This window comes from Giraffa tippelskirchi, chromosome 10 (assembly GCF_054371585.1).
Source record: "Giraffa tippelskirchi isolate mGirTip1 chromosome 10, T2T-mGirTip1v1.2.pri, whole genome shotgun sequence".
In the NCBI taxonomy this organism is placed as follows: domain Eukaryota; kingdom Metazoa; phylum Chordata; class Mammalia; order Artiodactyla; family Giraffidae; genus Giraffa; species Giraffa tippelskirchi.
The window spans coordinates 107714836-107727695 of record NC_137284.1 but is presented as its reverse complement, the minus strand read 5'-3'; the positions used below and the strand labels follow the sequence as shown (position 1 = coordinate 107727695).

General features: G+C 38.4%; 2 protein-coding genes across 5 annotated transcripts in view; one reads left to right on the top strand and one right to left on the bottom strand.

Moving 5' to 3' along the window:
- Positions 1-12860, top strand: part of NPSR1 (neuropeptide S receptor 1) — a 151102-nt gene that overhangs the window by 70128 nt on the left and 68114 nt on the right. The gene's annotated exons all lie outside the window — the stretch shown is intronic.
- Positions 5610-12860, bottom strand: part of DPY19L1 (dpy-19 like C-mannosyltransferase 1) — a 236060-nt gene continuing 228809 nt past the window's right edge. Inside the window, exon 32 of the transcript XR_014066788.1 lies at positions 5610-5813. The gene's annotated coding sequence lies outside the window, so the exon portion shown is untranslated. The remainder of the gene's footprint in view (positions 5814-12860) is intronic.

The window sequence follows — 12860 nt, the reverse complement described above, 5'->3', positions numbered from 1 at the left end:
AAATATTCTCCTTACGACAAAACTAGTTAGTCTCGATCCTCTTTCTTGAGATACGGATTATCTCCTGACCTTATCACTATTATTATTCCCTTGTTCCCTTGGTAATGGTTGCTGTACGTTTGGTTTTCTGACCTTTATCATTGTCAAAAGAAATTTCTTGTACAATAGCATATATATACTCACAGAAAGATCATTAAAGCACCCTTACTCCACCAAAGAAAAAGCAATTAGCTTTTCTATATACTAGCAATAACCTATTAAAAATATAATAAAAACCTAAAATTTGAATTTTCAATAGCAGTCATAACACAAAATGCATATGAATACACTTTAAAATAAATGTAGTTACTTATATGAAGAAAATTACAGAATTTTACTCAGTGACGTTTTTAAAATTTAAAAGCCATTCAACATTTCTGGTCCGAAACCCCACAATGTAAAGATTGCAATTAAAATTGTAGTTCCATGCAATTCAGATGAAGACTCCAACTGAATTTCTAATTTTAAAACTAGCAGATACTATTTTAAAGCACATCTGGAAACACACATTCTTGATATTTTCCAAGACATTCATCAGAAGGAAAACAATAAGTAACATGAAACTGCTCATCTTGGAATGAGGCTGTGTTGGCTTAAGATTCAAAAGTGAAGGAACAGAATGAAAGGCCAGGAACAAATCAAAGATACTTGGGCCTTTAGGAAATAATAAAAATGCTTTTGAAATGAACAGGAGGAAAGAAACCTGGCTGAATAAACAGAACAGGATGTGTGTTCCAGCCTATTGGCACTTACTCTGTGCTGCCTGCGGCCGTCTCGACGTACTCTGCCCTCTGACCTGAAACCTTCCCCCAAAGCTATTCCTGGTCTCTGTTTAATGCTCCCTCCATGGTGAGGTCTTCCTTGGTCTTCCTAACTATCAATAAAATAGCACCCTGCAGAGGGTTTGAGGGATTTGGGGGCTAATCAATGCAAAAGATGTGAGCACAAGGGGCCAATAACACACAAAAGCCTTATTTAATAGATACCCCTTTGACAAGAGTGCCTCATGAGGAAGTCCCTCACAGTCATAAACTGTCCAGTGGCTATGGTACAGGGATTACTGCTCAGAAGGGGAGGGAAGAAGGGGAGAGTGGGATCAGACCGGGGTTTATGAGTCCAGATGATGTCATTCTGCAGCATAGGTGGGAGTCTGGGTCAGGGAGTTGTGAAGCTGACATCTGCTTGAGGTCTTTACAGCCTATGCCAATATCTATGGCTGTAAAGCTAACAGATGTTGGGCACAGTCTGTCAATGGCTGTCAGTGGCTAAAACTCTGTTTCTTTGGGCTATATTTAAAATAATTGAGTGTAATAAAATCTTGGTGTTTGGTGCCAGTGGGCTTTTGAGCTACTAGATCTCATCCTGCAATGAAGAAACAAGCAATCTAAGAGCTAATATACAGCGACTCTCTTTGGCTTATTTATATGACACACCCCACTTCATTCAATATCAATACCCCTCCTAATATTTTTATAGCACTTATCCCTCTGTGACATTATAATCTATATTATTTGGATTTTGTATTTATTATTTATTTTTCTTATTTGAATGTTAACTCCATGAAGATAGATAGGAACTATCTCATCTTTGTATATTGCTATTTCCTCAGCACCAAGAAATTGAGTGCCTGAACAGAATGGGTGCATGAAAGACATCTGCTAGAGGAATGAAGACAGGAAAGGAAGAAAGGAGGAAACTATACTAAGATAAAGATTAAAATAAGTTAAAAATTCCAATATAAACATGAAGTTATTTTTAGGAAAAAGTGTCAAAAATTGAGATGGAGAAAGATTTTTCTTAAGTATGATATCAAGGTAGAAATTATTAAGGAAGACTAACAGATTTGAATTTAAAAATATAAAACATAAAACTTTTTTAAAAAGTTAAAGTTAAAATTAAAAAAATAAAATTATAAACCAATTTAAATATTTACAATATAAGTAGTATTTGCATAGCTGATAAAGAGTTGATATACTCACTAAATAAGGACTTCCTACAAATTATTAATAAAGTACTTATAGAAAAATAAACACAAATATATGAATAGGAAAGGCACAAAAAGAAAATGAAGTTCAGCACTATGTCTGTTTAAATGTTGAATGTCATGAATTAAATAAATGCAAAAAATAATAACAATGAGCTACTGTGTCTGCCTATTAATAAAGTAGGTTTCAAGAAATTGATACTGCATCAGGCCATTTCTATTAAAATCTGAAAAAGTACCAACAAAATGTTAGAAAGTGTTTGTCTGTGGGTCATATTTTCCTTTTTGACACTTTCAAATTTTTTATCATTGCATATTACTTATGTAATAAAAAAAAGTAACTGTACATAGAAAATAAATACTTGTAAATCTCTGGCTCCCAGGGTGGGTCAGTCCAATGCCCCAGTACTGAGAACTGCCTAGGTCTGTTGCTACTTTGATCACACAGAGGAGGGGGTGATGTTTTTCTCTGCTTTGTATGTAGGCCAGGGGATAAGAGTAAGTTCTGCACAGACAGATCTTGAAGTCCCAGCAGAAGCTTTCCAGGTGGCCAGTAGAGGCAGGGATTGTAGGGGGAATAGAATGTGCAAGGAGAGGGTATAGGATAACATGGGGCACCGCAGTGTCATAATAAAAGCATGTAACACTTTGGATTCTCAGTTTCCAGAATTCACAGTTGACACTGAAAGCCTATCAGGTAATAGGGCTCAGGATGGGGTTCACCTCACTGGTTAAGGGTAAAAGAAAGAGTTTTTGATGCAACTTGCATAGCGAGGGTTAGGAAAAAGAGCACATTTCTCTAATGTCTTACCCTAGGGAGTGCTGGGACAGGCCACAGGGTACTTTCTGGGGGAGGGACCCAGCTTCCCCAGTTGCTCACCTTTCTTATTTACCAAGAGACGGAGCAAGGTTATCAGCTGCAGGTAGGGCACGGTCAGTGGCAGGAAAAGGACCACTTGAGCACGGGGCCATGTGGTGTAGAGGTCAGTTACTTAGGAAAGCCAGCTGCCAGGTGTAGCCCCGCCTCTTGACCTGAGGAAAACCCACTGCTGTCACACTGGTGCAAGTCAGAGAGAATTTCCAGGTGAGGCTATTCAGTTTATCTGTAACGGAATCTTAGGGTCACTTCTGGGCTATTCTGGTGTCCATACCAGAGGTCTATGACATTTTATGGATTTTAATCTCACTGAGGCTGGACTGGGCTCACCCCTCCTTTAAGGGTAGTGTGAAGAAACGTCACTAAACCAGTGGCCTGAGGTTAGCTACAGGCCCAGCAGTCACAGCTCTGTTAGACGTCTTTTTGTGTATCTGTCAGTACATACACATGCACACTTATAATACAACGCTGTTATTTTGTGAAAAGTAGCCACAGACTACTTTTTTGTACTAACTGCCAACAGAGATGACAATAAACGAGTGAGGGATTAACAGTTTTTGGACAGAAAAAAGAAGTCGTAGATAAATGACAAAGAAGAGAAATATTAACTCATGTATCTGTTCAAGTATGAATGATAACAAGCACAACATTTAGAAAGAGGTAAGATGATTCATGATACTTTTAATGATCACCCAATTTAAAAACTGCTCATCCAGCTAGAGATAAAATAAATGGAAGATAAAATTGCGGTTAACTTAACAGTGTTAGTAGGTGTTTGACTATACAGGAACCCACGCACAGCAAAAGTATTGTTAAGGCTTTAAACAGTATATGCTGAAAAATAGAAGTTGGCTGGAAATTTTAAAAATATATTTTTTATTTGAAGAATGTGGATAATAGGCCTTTGTGAAGAGAGGGCTCCTTAATCACACACCTCTGTAAAAATGTGGTTTCTATGGGAATAATTAACATCATTCATCATTCTTGGTTAGTGTTACTGTAGAGATGTAATACAATATTGTGTGGAGATTATTTTCATGACAAAATATACTATATAATTGCTATTTAAATTACCTTAGTCCTGCATTTATAGAGTCATGGAAGTCACAAATTTTTTAGTTATAGAAAGAAATCATCTGACATTCAAGAAAATGAAGTTTCACAACTGACTTGAGATATTTCTCCTTTGGAGTATCAAATAGCAGTACTTTGGTACTGCTATAGACCAAACTGGGAGGGCAAAGTCACAGGAGATGATATTGAGGAGATGGAAGATGGGAAGCCGACCATGAGGTTGAGTTTCAAGCCACGCCTGGGGGTTAGAGACAGAAGGCTCACAACCATAGGAGCGATGAAATCAGATTGGTTCTCCTGGACACCAATTTCACTGAATGATCCCTATGGGAATGGATAGACAGATTGGTGGAGGACAGATCGATAAGAAACTAGACTGGAAGAGTCAAGGTGACAGCTTAGGAGACTATTTTCATACTCCTAAAAAGATGATAAGGATCCCAAACCCAGTGGTCCTCAACCCTAGTTGAATCAGAGAGTCAGCTGGAGAGCTTTGGAAACTACAGATTCCTGTTTTAATGATTGCCCCATTCAAAAACTGCTCATCTTGTTAAAGATAAAATAAATGGATAACAAAATGGTGGTTAACTTAAGAGTGTTAGTAGGTGCTTGTACAGGAATCCATGCACAACAAAAGTACCATTAAGGCTTTAAATAGTAGGTGCTGAAAATATGTTGAGAATATCTGCGGGTGGTTTCTGGGCATTACTATATTTTTAAGTTCCCCAGGTGATTCTGATGTAAGATAAGAACTGAGAATGCTGCTCTGAACTACACAGTGGCAACTGACATGGATATACTAAAAAAACATTTAGGAGATAGACCTCCATGATGGCTGACAGATGAAAATGGAAGAATAGGAAATGTCTAACCTCACGGTTAGACATGGACAGCTTGGAGGACTGGGTGGCACTTGTTAAGACAGAAAATATAGAGAACTTCTCGAACACATTTCAAACTTTGAATACATTGCAAAATGTAGTCTCTTCAAAACCTAACATGCTCTACAAATCTACAAACTTGGGGTGGCAATTAGCAAAGAAAGCTTATATAATTTGAAAAATAATTCCTTGGTAGTTTCAGGAAAATTATATTCTTTCAAAAGTTACAAGAAAAGTTGACTATAGGTGCCTGTTCTAAAGGGGAATCTAGATATTGAAACAGCAACATCTTATTATGAAGATTTTGCTCCTACCTGCGATTAGATTTATCATTTCCTTTTTTTAAGACCGAGATGGAATAGTTCACCAGAGGACACTGTTTCTCAGAAAACTGGTCTATATGGCTATGAAGTTCTTAGATCTCAGTCTTGAAAACCCATGTCTACCTGCAAATGTCTTGTCTGTCATCTCTTATTGGTCTTATCTGTTTTTCTCTTGCTTGTTCTCTCATTTAGTGGTCGTATTTTTCTCTGAGAAGATGTTTCTCCCAGGTAAAATCTCTCCACAAGGAATCCCAGAAGCATTAGGCTTGCGTTAGCCTCAACACTGGGCTTCCCAACAATAGGAAACAATCACTGTGACCATGGGGTAGATAACCCTCATTGGGTCATGAGTCCCTGGCAGGGAGTCAACACCATATAAATCATGTGGATTAAGACTGGTTCAGGAAAAGATAATTGAGATATTGTCACCATGAGAAGAAATACTACTATATGTAGGATAAGCAAAACCAACAGATGACCAGTAAAACCTCAGCGAGTCTCTGATTTTCATCTCCCTGAGCCTCACCAGGGTTTGGTGATTCACAGGAATAATCCATGGTTTATAGGGTTCCCTTCCCGGTCTTCACTCATAGCCATGTCTGGAGGCAGAGATGGCCGTGCTTCACGGGGAGGCCCTGGAGGTTTCAGAAAAAAAAGACTATTCTGGAGATCAAAGCTAAAATCGATCCCAACTTGTTGTGCCATTCATGGCAGGTCATCCCTCTTATTTCTTATCCTACGACCCTGTCCCTTTCTTCTTTTTCATTGATTTTGATAAATAAATGAATGTATATTTGGATCCCACACCTATGATCCCTATATAACCCATGCCAACCTTCCTTCTTTCTTTTGAAAAATAAAATGAACAATTATTAGAATTTAATAGCAGGAAATGGTGAAAAATTTGGCTTAAAACTCAATATCCAGAAAACTAAGATCATGGAATCTGGTACCACCACTTCATGGCAAATAGATGGGGAAACAGTGGAAACAGTGACAGACTTTATTTTCTTGGGCTCCAAAATCACTGAAGATAGTGACTGCGGCCACAAAATTAAAAGACACTTGCTCCTTGAAAGAAAAGCTATGACCAACCTAGACAGCATATTAAAAAGCAGAGACATTACTTTGCCAACAAAGGTTTGCCTAGTCAAAGCTATGGTTTTTTCCATAGTCATGTATGGATGTGAGAGTTGGACTATAAAGAAAACTGAGCTCTGAAGAATTGATGCTTTTGAACTGTGGTGTTGAAGAAGACTCTTGAGAATCCCTTGGACTGCAAGGAGATCCAACCAGTCAGTCCTAAAGGAAATCAGTCATGAATATTCATTGGAAGGACTGATGCTGAAGCTGAAGATCCAATATTTTGGCCACCTGATGTGAAGAACTGATTCATTAGAAAAGACCCTGATGCTGGGAAAGATTGAAGGCAGGAGGAGAAGGGGATGACAGAGGACAAGATGGTTGGATGGCATCACCAACTCAATGGACATAAGTTTGAGCAAGCTCTGGGAGCTGGTGATGGACAGGGAAGCCTGGCCTGCTGCAGTCCATGGGGTCGCAAAGAATCAGACACAACTGAGTGACTGAACTGAACTGAATAGCAGAAACAGTGAAAGCTCTCAACTCCAGATCCAGAGAAAAGGGCATGGGTCCTGTGAAAAGTAATGCTAAATAAGTTAATTTCCAAAAGCCCAAAACAGAGCTCTAAAAATGTTCATTTATTTGAAATAGTGGTTAAGGTTTTCATAATCTACCCTGAGGAAGTCATATAAAACTGCTGATAAAGCTTTTTGCAAAGAAATTTTGCAGAGCTATTTATAAGATAGAAAATTGTAAACAAATTAAATGTCCAACACTGAAAGAATAGTTAAATAACATATGTTACATTTCCTCAAAGAATATAATGTACCATTAAAATAATTTTAGTAATAAATTTGTAATAAAAATGAAAAATCTTCTAAGTAAATGAAAAGAAATACAGAAAATTATATAGCTACATAAATTCCAGCTATATAAACAATTAAAGACTCACATAGAAAAATGAACATAAATAACTGTTAATTTTGGTGATGATAGAAAGTCTGATCCTCCTTCTCTCCCAACTTTCTACTTTTCTTTAGTTTCCATATTTTCGGTAAGCATAACCGATGTTCATCTCTCAATCATCTCGATTGACCTCTCAGCAGAATTTGACGTAGTAAATCACTCCCTCTTCCCCAAAACACTTTGCAAACTTGCCTTCTAAAACATCATACTCTCCTGGTTTATCACCCACCGCTTGGTCTATCTTCCCTTGTCTCCTTTCCTCATTCCTCATCTTTGACCTGATCTTTTAGTGTTGGGTGTCCCAGAAGTTGGCCCACAGAACTTTTCTCTATCCACATCCACTTCCCTAATGAGTTCACACAGAGGCATATATATAACTTCACACACACATATACATAACTGTATATATTATCCATGTGCCAACAACTCTCCTATTTATATCTCCACACTAGACCTTGCTCCTGACCTCTAAACCTGAATATGCAACTCTCTACTATACATCACTGCAAAAAGATATCTCAAACAATTCATGTCCAAAACTAAATCTTGATCTTCACTCCCTAAACCTATCCCATTTGGATTCTTTTCCATCTGTATCAGTCAGGATTTGGTCTGGAAATCAGAGTTACTCTAATTATTATATGAATCAAGGGACTGAAGGGGCTTTCCCTGTGGCTTAGCAGTAAAGAATCTGCCTGCCAAACAGGAGATGCAGGAGACGCTGGTTTGATCCCTGGGTTGGGAAGATGCCCTGGAGGAGGAAATGGTAACCCACTCCAGTATTTTTGCCTGGAAAATCCCATGGACAGAGGATCTCAGCGGACTACAGTCCACGGGGTCGCAAAAGAGTCAGACACGACTGAGTGTCCCCAGTGACAACAGGGGACTGAGTAGATAAATTGGTGCTTTCCTAAGTGTGAGCAGAGTTTGAAAAGGGAAGGTCAAGAAGACTGAAGCCAGAAGATCAAAGAAATATCCCCAAAGTTTGTGGTTCTTAAATGTTCTTTGGGGAACTGCAGCTTTTCTCAAGATCTGTGGCAAAGCTCTCAATTGCCTCAACTGCAGCAGCAAAGCAGGCTCTTTCAGAATTCCGAGAAGCTATAAGCCTTGCAGTTGCTCATAAATCTGCCTTCTATGGCTGCTGACAGTAATGGCCTCTTTTCACTTATCCTTTAAAATTTCTCATTGAAAAACTCTAACCTGGAACCACATGGGGAGGGAGAATCTAGAAAATATGGTTCGTGGATTCTTCTCTTCCATGGAGAGGAGTCCCCTAGAAGTAGACAGACAGGTCAAAACACACAATCACAGCACTTTGAAAGTAAGGTTCGTGTCATTCTCTGTGGCACTAGCAAGCTGCACCAGGCGTGCAGGATCTTTGTGGCCCCTGTTGACCTGGGGGTGGATGATGGCAAGTGGGCAACTTAAAATTCCGTAGCACTCTCTTACCACAATGCACTTTCTTCACTAGGCTTTCTCCTGGTTGTTATAAGTTGTTGACTGAATCCCAGAGTTCTGTGCAAGTTGATCCTGACAGTTTTCACTAGTGCATTAGCTGCTAGAATGATGGAGCGTTGGGGTTCCCCACTCAGTCATTTTCAACAACGTCACCCCTAGCTTTTTTAAGTTCTTAAGTTAGATACTTAGATCATTTGTTTTCACATTTTCTTCTTTTCTGTCATAGGCATTTAGGCACTATAAGTATTTGTCAAGAATGCTTTAATCTTATCTCACAAGTTCTGATAGATAATATTTTCATTTCTATCTCATGATTAACCTATAATTTCTATTATGATTTCTTTCTCAACAATTTTGACAAATTGTTATTTAGAACTTTAATTTTCAAGAGTACTGGACTTGTTTTTGTGATTATTTCCTAAGCTTAATATCTTCTATCTTTTAGACTTTTTGAAATTGGATGAAACCTGACATATGGTGTAATGCACAACATTTTTATAATGTGCCATGTGCCTTTAAAAATAGTGTTCTCCAGATTTGAGAAGTATTATTAATTATTTACATCAGGTCAAGGTTGTTTCCTGTGTGATTCAAATTTCCTCTCTCCTTGGTGATTTTTTAAATCTACTTGATGTGTAAATAATTAAAATAAGTTGCTAAAATCTGCAGTAATGGTGGTGAATTTGTCTGTCTCTCCCTGTAGTTTTATCAAGTTTTTACCTTATTTATTTTAACAGGTTTAGAATTGACACATCTTCCTGGTAAATTGAACTTTTTCAACCACTATTCAGTGACTCTCATTGTTTCTAGTAATGTTTTTAAGGATTTTATCTTATATTGGTTTAGCTATAGCATCTTTCTTTTAGTTAGCATTTGTCTATATCATTTTTTATTTTAACAGCGTGTGGTTTTTATGTTTTAGATGCTTCCTTTTTCTGCCTTCCTGAGAACAAGTACTCACATGTCTAGTCCTGTGTCCAGTTTGACCACCTGCTCCCAAGGGGTAGGGGGGACACCTCAGGGTAAGAGGAACAGGGAAATCAGAGGATATGGGAAGAAGCTCTGATTTTTCATCTGGCATCAAAGTGAATTAAATTGCCAGGCCTTCTCCCTAGTGTTAGCCTTGGACTCAGATCCATTATCCCTACGAGTTCTTTGTGTTTGCAACTTTAGGTGTCCCATGAGGAAGCCCCATCCCCAGGTGTTGTGTTCATGATAAACATTCCATTTGGTTTGTCATTCCAAACAACAGTCATTATCTCTGTGAAACCATTTCCTCTTCCAAAAGCTGTGACATTGTCTGAAAACAGCATGAGATATTTAAAACTGGGACTTCCTCAGGTTTGCTGTACCTGAGACTGACATCCTTCATTAATTATATAAAGCTCCTAGGCACTATCTTTTTGAATAATGCCTCTTTTCCATTTTCTTTATCACCTCCTCCTAGAACGCCATGAGATTTTTATTAGACATTCTCTTTATATTCACTGTATCTCTTAAATTTGATTTCCTTCTTTGTCTCTATCTATTGCCTTCAATGTGATTTCTTCAGATCTCTCTTTAAGCTTACTGATTCTCTTTTCATCTGTTTCCAATCCTCTACTTATCATGTTTATTAAGATACTAATTTTAATTCTTACATAACTTTTTGTCATTTTTAAAAGTTTTATTTTGTTCTTCTTTTAGTATACCTGGTCAATTAGAGAGTCACTTTTTTTAATATAATCAAATTTATAATCCCCGGCTTTATTTCTTTTAATGTATTTTTAGATGCTACATAATATTGTTTTTCTGATGTTTTCAATATATGAAATTTCTGAACATTTGGTTTCTGTGTGTACACAGATGTTCATGTTTGCACAGTGGAGCTTTTCAAAGGTCATAGTATACTCATGAGAGATGAAAGTGAAAGGTTGTTGCTGAACCACGTAAAAGACACCGGGATACTTGGCCTCCAGAGGAGAAGAATTCAATCCGGGGCCAGAGACAAGGCTTGATCGCTCAGAGCTTTTGTGTAATAAAGTTTTATTAAAGCATAAAGGAGATAGAGAAAGCTTCCGACATAGACATCAGAAGGGGGCAGAAAGAGTACTCCCCTGCTAGTCTTCAGCTGGATGTTATATAGTCACTAGCAGTTTGTTAATGTAAGAAAGGAATGTCTTAAAACTCTGAATGGCACCAGGCCCCTCATCCATAAGATGCATTTTGGCATAATCTTGGCACCAGACGAGTCCCGGGCCATAAAACGATTGACTTGAATTTTGTAGAAGGGCAGATTATCATACAAATAGTTTCGTTTACATAGATTAGGGGAACAATGTCTGAGTATAACATTTTGGTTTGTCAAGTAGGTTCTGAGCCATTAGGTGGAACAGACTTGAAGACAGAGTTTGGGGTAAATGCATAGTATATTAACATAGCTTAAGACAAACATTTCCATAAAAAAAATGCATTGGTTAACTCAAGGTTTGAGAATAGTTAACTTCAGGTGAAACCAGGTGTCATTACAGCAACACAGTATTTTAAGAAAAATCTCTTTTAAATTTGTATAGAGAAGAGAAAAAATATCGCTAGTTTGTTTCCTCCTGCTTAAGAGAGAGATAAAGATATCTGACACTTGCAGCCTATTTCCTCAGTTTGGAAACCACTGGCCTTCCTGACTGTTACCCTCTCAAAGGAAAAAAGGCAAAGTCTCAGTATTATTATGAAAATAATTTTGACCTGATAGATCGAGGGTCTCAGGGACACTTAGGGGTCCTCAGATCCCTTGAAAATCACCTCCCCACAGCACCCATTAATTTAAACGAATTCCTTCTCTCCTATGCATGGAGAATATCCTTGGGAATTGCCCTGGGCACTTCTAGGAAGGTGTCAACACTGGGAACATTGAGAAAATGAAAGCACCAGTCATTTTCTCTGGAACTTGGTAGAGAAAGACTGCAAGTTATTGAAAATTGTACCTAATGTAACTGTATAAAGTTTTTGCTTCTTAATCATTGTGTTCTCTCCACCCCCTCTTCAGAATTTCTATCACTACACAATCCTCCACTTCGAAGTTTTTACTGCTACAATGAAGGTTTATTAAAGGAACATGAAAACAAAATAGTCTACTTCTTGACTTTGAGTTTCAAATGATTTGGGAGGAAAAATGAAATGCCTGGTTATGTGGATCTAACAATGGGAAAGGATGAGATGAGCATGTGCAGGAGACAGGAGCTTCAACATCAGGGCCTTGCTGGGAAGCAGACCCTGAGCCCTGAGCCATCAAAGGACAAATGTTGAAGAGGATATGGGAGGGGAAATAACAAGTTGGCGAAATTCAAGAGCAAGAAGATATGTGACTCCCTCTACTCACTTTCTCAAGAGACAGTCCAGGGAATGAGTGAGGCACTGGGTTCCACCTCCATGTAGCACTGACAATGAGAAGAAATGCATATGTGGGTACCCAGGCAGAGAGCTTGAAACAGCCTTATATGGTCTGTGCACCTAAATTCTGTTGTGGGGACAGAGAACGCATTCTCAGGAACCCAGAGCAGAGACAGTCCATGTCTTAAAGAAGTCCTGCAGTTGGAAAAAAGGGAGGGACCACTTTAATCTACTGACAACCAAATGCAAGATGGGGTTGGGGACATCATTTCAGTAGATGTCAGTGAAGATAAGGAGTGATGCCAAGGACCAGACACAACACACACACACACGACTTGATATTGAATAAGCTTTCTAGAACTTTAAAAGGACTACAGAGACAAGAGAAGGGTAAACACTTAATTGACTGCAATTAAATTTTGACATCCAGCAGAGTAAGAGTTTAGAGATGAAATTAATTTCAGTTTTAGAAGATGAAGAATGTTATTTTTCTTGTACAACTACAATCAGAAGTGTAATGAATGCTCAGATTCCAGGATCCCTTAGCTGGGTGACAGCTGGGAGGAGATGAAGAGGGGATTGATGGTAAGGATCTGGGTACCCCTGCCTCGAAGTTTTCTTTCTATGGGGACTGCATCACAAATGAGGCTCATTGTGGCTCCAGGAATGCTTACTGCCTGGTTCTGCTCAGCAAGGCTCTCAGTCAAAAAATATAATTGATGTACACAGAGCTCTTGCCAGCTCATAGAGAAAGGGCCTCTAATTCAGAGAAAAAGGAGTTGGGCCTCTGCCAGTCATATACGTTTTAT